This window comes from Gorilla gorilla, chromosome X (assembly GCF_029281585.2).
Source record: "Gorilla gorilla gorilla isolate KB3781 chromosome X, NHGRI_mGorGor1-v2.1_pri, whole genome shotgun sequence".
Taxonomy (NCBI): Eukaryota; Metazoa; Chordata; class Mammalia; order Primates; family Hominidae; genus Gorilla; species Gorilla gorilla.
In genome coordinates this window covers 102364429-102371403 of record NC_073247.2, presented here as the reverse complement: position 1 = coordinate 102371403, position 6975 = coordinate 102364429, and the positions used below count along the sequence as shown (strand labels likewise).

Here is a 6975-nt window from a genome sequence, read left to right as displayed (position 1 = left end):
TTGAACCTATGAATGTTGTTTTGTGTGAGATTGGTCTCTTGAAGACAGCAGTTGGATTGGTCTTGTTTTTTGTTTTTTTTTTAATTCAACTTGCGCCTCTCTGCTTTTGAAGTTGGCTATTTAGACCATTTGCATTCAAGGTTAATATTGATATGTGAGGTTTTGATCCTATCGTAAAGTAGTTAGCTGATTTCTTTGTAGTTTCTATTGTGTGGTTGCTTTAGAGGGTCTATGGGCTATGTACTTAAATGTGTTATTGTGGTCACAGGCATCATTCTTTCATTTCCATATTTAGAAATCCCTTAATAATCTCTTCTAATGTTGGTCTAGGGGTAATAAATTCCCTTAGAACTTGTTTATCTGAAAAGATTTTATCTCTCCTTCATTTTTGAAGCTTAGTTTGCTGGGATATTAAATTCTTCGTAGGAATTTCTTTACTTGAATATTGCTAGAAATAGATCCCCAGTCTCTCCTGGCTTATAAGATTTCTGCTGAGAACTTCACATGTAACCTGATGGAGATGCCTTTGTACATGATCTGATCTTTTTCTTTAGTTGGCCTTAATATTTTTTCTGTAGCATTTATTTTGGACAGTCTGGTGACTATGTGCCTTGGCCATGTTCATTTTTATAGTATCTCACAGGTGTTCTCTGGATTTCTTTTTTATTTGGATGTCTGCCTCTCTAGCAAGATTAGGGGGATTTGCTTGAATTATTTCCTCACATATGTTTTCCAGGTGGTTTCCTTTTTTTTCCTTCTCTCAGGAATGCCATTAATTCATAGGTTTGGTCACTTTATATAATCCTGTATTTCTTGAAGAAATTTTTATTTCTTAAAATTCTTTTTTCTTTATTTCCGTGTAACTGGGTTAATTTGAAGGACCAGTCATCCAGCTCTGAAATTCTTTTGTTCTTCTAGATTATTGATAAAGCTTTCAATTGCATTTTAAATTCTTAGGAGAGGTTTTTCTATTCCAGAAGCTCTGATTGATTTTTAAGATGTCTATCTCTTTCTTCATTTCATGGATTGTTTTAGAAGTTTCTTTGTGTTGATTTTTAATCTTGTCTTGGATCTCATTGAGCTTTCTTGCAATCCATGCTTTGAATTATTTATCTGTAATTTGTGAATTTCCCTTTTTGTTAGATTCCATTGCTAGAGATCTAGTGTGATCCTTTGATGGTGTCACCACATTCAGATTTTTTATGGTGTTAGAATTTTTGTGCTGGTTCCTTCTCATCTGGAGATGGTGGCACATTAAATTTTTGTAATTATTTTAATGCTGGTAGGATTTTTTCTTTTTATTTCTTCCCCTATAACAATATTTTTCCCATTCCCTTTTCTCCCCTCCCTAGGGGTACAACTGTAGAGAATGCTGGGTAGTGTCCTTTGGCTTTGCCTCTATAGCCCCATGCACTTTTTTTGGCATGTTTTATATTGGTCTGTGCAGTTCATTGTACAAGCCAGCAGAGAGTGCTTATAGGGGTAAGAGCTGGCTGCAGCCAACGCAGCTCTGTATACATTATTGTTTACTGGCAGAAGCTCTCTGTTGCCTCAGGCAATTGGCTGATTCCTAGAATGTTTAGTGAACTGAGCTCTCTGCAGAACCCTGCATTGTTGTGGACAGTGATAAATGGGGCAGACTGGGCAGTTCTGCCTACAGGTCCCCTGATGGCAGCCACAAGCACTTTCAGTGAGGGAAAATCCCATGGGTCACCACCAAGCACTCAGAGGTGTGCCTAGGCATGGAGCTGAGGAACCTCCTCAGCCCCAAAATCTCTGCACAGTAATGAGAGGTGGCCTAATCTCGTAATACAGGAGAGTGGGCTTTTCAGATGCCAAGAAGTCTTCCTTGGCTTGAAGTAGAGTGGGTCCCCTGCACCAAGATGTCTGCACAGGAGAGGTGGGGCAACTCAGGCTGCTGAACCAGACTAGCATGTTCTCTGAATTCCTGAAAATCTGCCTGAGCTTGTAAAAGTGAGCTCCACTCCCACAACCCCCACCTGCACAAGGATCTCTGCACAGGAAGGGTGGGGAAGTTCAGGCTGCTCATCCAGCTGAGCTGATGTTCCAAATACCTGAATATCTGCTTTGGTAGTGGAGCAGACAGGTCCTTGCTGCTCCACAATCTATGTTCAGAAAGAGTAGGGACTAAGAGCAGGATGCCACTTGGCTGCTGAACCAGACAAGAGGGTGCTCCAAATGCCTAGATTTCTGTCTGGAGTTGGAGCAAAGAGGGCCTTGCTACACAAGATGTCAGGAGTGCAGGCTGGGGCACCCAGCAATAGCACATATGGACCAGTTCTAGGTCACCAAGCTGGCCCTGACTGCAGTCCTTGCCATCCAGGAGAAACTGCAGCTGTAGCAGCTCTCCTCCTGCCCCAGGATTGTGACTGGGGAGAGCATAATCCCAGCATCTACTGCTGAGCTGCTTTCCATAGCTCTGGCTATAGAGGCCCTTACCCCACTCCAGAGAGAGAACTCCAGTCTTTGGCCTGAGACTGAAATGCCTGCATGGTTATGTTTGTGGGTCATCAAAGAATGGCTATTTATGCACCTTGATTAAAAGTGGCATCCTGCTCTCAGTCCCACGTTTGAGAAAATACCTGAAGCTTTTCCTGGTGTCTTTTCCTCACAGTATCTCTAAGCCTATCCTCAAGTTGCTGCCAGGGCTTGGGAGAAACAAAGTGCTCTCCTTCAGCCTTGGTTGCTCAAATGTCTAGGGAAAAGGTGAGTCACCGAGGGAGGCTCTCTCCCTCTCTCACATACTGGGGCTTCACTCACTTGTATCAGCCAGATACCATCACAGGGGCTGTTTACTAGCGTTCTTCTTGGGATCTGTGGTGTCCTTTATGATTCTAGTGGATTCCAATTTTTTTCTTCTCAAAAAAGAGTTCATCTTTATGCACTATCTTGCTATCTCCAAGTGGCTAAGGCATGCTAAAAGCCTCTAATTAGTTGTCTGGAGAAAAAAGAAAGTTATATTTTAAATTTGATCTTTTTGTTCTTTTAAAGTTATACATGTACAAAATTTGAACATAAAGCAAATTCTATAAACCTTATAATGAGAATTAGCAGTTGCTTGGCTCAATCCCTTCTGACCCTGGAATTCTTCTCCCTAGATTCAACCATACTCAATTCTTCTAAGATTTTTGTGGTATTTTTTAATATTTCTAAGTAATATGTTTATTCTATTATTTCTTTATTTTTCAATTTGGGGGAATATAAGGAATGACTATAAAGTAATGGTTAAATACATATATAGGCATACAAGGTTATATACATATATGTCTCAAATTTGCATAAATGTAAACATGCTTTAGGTACTTACTACATTGTGAACTATAAAATCTGATATTATTATTTTCCTTTGGGAATTTTAATGTTTAGTATCCATTTAATATGTCATAATATTATTTTTTAATATTCTGTAATATTCTGATTGTTTTCTGTCTTTTTTAGATAGGCTCAGATTTTTTAGTCTTACCCTAAAGGTATGTATTTTTAATTATTAACAAATTATCCCTGGAGGTTCCTGCACTTTATTCTACTTAACAATTTATATTTGGTATTATCTAGTCTTTTTTCATGGCTCATATAACAATGACTTTATTTTCTTACCTCTGATAAGTCTCTTACATTAAAACAATCCTGCAGAATTCAAAATCAGCTATCAGAATTCTAAGTGGATGCTTGAATTTTTTTTAGAGTAACGTTGTAACATAGAATTGCAGCTTGAACTATAGAATATTATGAAAGCTTTGTATGAAATTAAATTTGTTGTTTAAAGTTCATAATACACAAAATTACATAATTTTACAAAACCAAAACAATTGTACTTAATAAAATAACAGTTAAATCATAGAAACAATTATAATACTTTTGTGGAAAAGTACACATCTCAATTAACTTACTAAGTCTTTAAAAATTAAATAATAGAGAAATATATATTATGAGGATATCCTCCATAAAAATTACAATGTTAGCATGAAATTTTTAGTTTACTCAGTTGAATTTTTAATGTTGTTTCCAGTATTTGAATATGTTCACCACTTACATGACTGTCATTTCCTGTTTCCACAATCTTTGCAAGATTGAAAAATGAATACAAATGAAATTATACTGATACACAGAAAGAGCTATTTGGATTTTTATACTTTGCTCCTATTGTTGGTATTCCAAGCAACCACTGTAAAAAATCTTTCAAATACATATAGTTTTGACTAATGTTTTGATTAATGCCTTGTTTTTTTCCCACCTAATATCAGAATTTTCACTATATTCAGTGTAACCTTTTGAAGAACAAGACCCTGGAACACTTTGTTTACTTAGTCCCATGAAAGTTATAAATATGGTATGTCCCACTTTGTACTGAAATAACTTAAAAAGGAGATGATGTAGCATAATGGCTAAAAGCTAAATCTCTAGAGTCAAAAAATCTAGGATTGAACTATGGTTCTACCATTTACTAGGTTTTCAATCATTTTAGGTCTCAGATTTTTCATTAGTAAATGGAGGATAATAATACCTACCTCCCGGAATTGTTGTAAGGATTAAATGTAATTATGTTTTTATGAGGCACTTAAAATAATGCCTTGCATACAATAATTACTCAATATAAAATGTTAGCTATAATTATCACTGGAATAAAAGTTTTCTAGCTACTTCTATCGCATGCGTCATATGAAGTGCAGTTTTGGATCCAGGCTACACAATGGCTGCTGTGGATGCTAAATAATAAGATATTTGGAACACATTGCACTTCTTTTCAGGGCCAGGGCAAGAGTTCAACCATTATCAGCAGTGAATAAACTAATAAAGAATTTTTTTTTCCACCCGGTACAGAATTGAGAACGTAGGCCAAGATAAGCAGGCATGAGAAATCCGTAGTGGTAATAAATGTGGTTTCATCAGTTACAGCCAATGGTCCAAATGGGTTCTCACTATGTGAGGAATGAATTTAAAAAGATCCCTAAATTAGATCAAAACATCCTTAGTCTGGGTGGTATATGTGGATTTTACTCTGGCTCACCATAATTATTAGGTTAATTATAGAATGTTTATTTTATCTTCAAACTTTATTATAATTTGTACTTTATTTTCCTTTAAAGGGTTGTTCTTTTTCTCTGTTTTTCATTCCCCAAGAATATACAAAATAGGAAACTTTTTTAGAAAATGGCATTTTAATAAGAGCACAAAATATAAGATTAAGATACTTGGAATGGCATTCCTTCTCTGATATTAATCAAGGCTGTTCACCTTGATATATCACATAATGCATATTCGTCTCTGATTTTTTAATAAACTGGTATAATGATCAAATAAAAATAATGTGGCTTCTATGTTTTTTGGTTGGATTGTTTTATGGTGTTAATATTATTTTATCAACCCTATTAAAATTATATTAATATTTCCTGCACTGAAGGACAAATGTAAAATATGATAGATTTAATGTAGATAAATTTTAGGTCATTGAGAAAAGTAAAAATAATGTTGTATTAGAAACCTTATATGTGGAAATTGCTCATAATAAAGATAAACATAACAAAATTTGAGGCTTCCTTGCCTGTCCATTTCTTAAATGTTTCTACATTTTTAATTCTTCTATATCTTAAACATTTCAATGTCTTAAAATAAAGGGAGAAATTACAGAGAAAGAGGACTGATTTGCAAGTAAAGAGATGGTAGTAGTAGATAATTTCTGGAAACTACACAGAAACACAGCAGCATAATATTAATTACGCAGTTTCTTTTCTCTAAAATGATAAAGAAAAAACATTTGAAAATGACACATAAAAGTGTCATTTGTTTTGAGAAAGAAGCTTTCAAAATTCACAGTGGTCCTGCCTACAGTGAATAGGAGTCAGTGAGATAAATTGTGAAGAAAATGGATGGTGGAGTCAGTTTGTATCATAATGGAAATGTTATTTAATTACTCTGTCCTCTAATTTCCTCCTATGAGAAAGCAGGAAAATAAAAAATAAAAAACCATGGTAAGTTTGCTTTGAAGCTTATATTGGACAATATATGTAAAGGATAGTGTCTAGAAATACTTGGTGTTTGTAAATATTTAATTTCTTATTTTCTTTTCTGCGAAATAGAGAAATTATTAATTATGAATTTTTTATCATGTTTAAATTGACATTACAACTGTAACAATATCTAAGCATCATGCTTTCCATTGGTCAATAAGTTGACCAAACTAAACAAACATGTCTGTATGAACCAAAGTTACACGTATTTATCAATACAATGAAAAGTTAATTCTTAGGGTACAGCAAATATATCTGTGTTATGACATATTTAAGTTTCTGTTAAGAATAAATAAAAGGTGCTCATTTCAGAAGCACATATACTAAAATTAGAACAATACAGAGAAGATTAGAATGCCCCCTGGCAAAGATGACATGCAAATTTATGAAGCATTCTGTATTTGTACTATCTAAGGTCAATGCTAAAGAAAAAATCTTAAAAACAGCTAGAGAAAAGGGTCAAATTACCTACAAAGGAAATCAAAACAGAGTTAAGAGCAGACTTCCCAGGAGAAACTTTACAAGCCAGATGAGATTGGGGGCCTATTTTTAGACTTCTTAAGAAAAATAAATGTCAACCAAGAATTGCATAGCCTGCCAAACTAAGCCTCTTAAAGAAGAAGTTAAAAATTTCCCAGATAAGCAAATGCTAAGGGAATTCATCACAACCAGACCAATCATGTAAGAAATGCTCAAAGGAATTTTAAACGTGGAAAAAAAAAGACATTACTTGCTACCATAAAAGCACACTTACAGACAAAATCCACAGGTCCTCTAAAGCAGTTACACAATTGAGACTACACTGTACCTAGTCAAAAACACTATGACAGGAACAAAACCTCACATATCAATATTAACTTTTAACATAAATGGCCTAAATACTCCACTTAAAAGATGTAGATTGGCAAATTGGATTTAAAGATGACCCAACCATCTGCTGCCTTCA

The 6975-nt window shown here is 34.9% G+C and overlaps 1 non-coding gene across 1 annotated transcript; it reads left to right on the top strand.

Annotated features, from left to right (window-relative positions):
• The first annotated feature begins 6328 nt into the window (after positions 1-6328).
• LOC115932473 (U6 spliceosomal RNA) lies at positions 6329-6434 on the top strand. The gene has a single exon (XR_004068753.1). It is a non-coding gene; the product is annotated as a U6 spliceosomal RNA (small nuclear RNA).
• Positions 6435-6975: the final 541 nt, after the last annotated feature.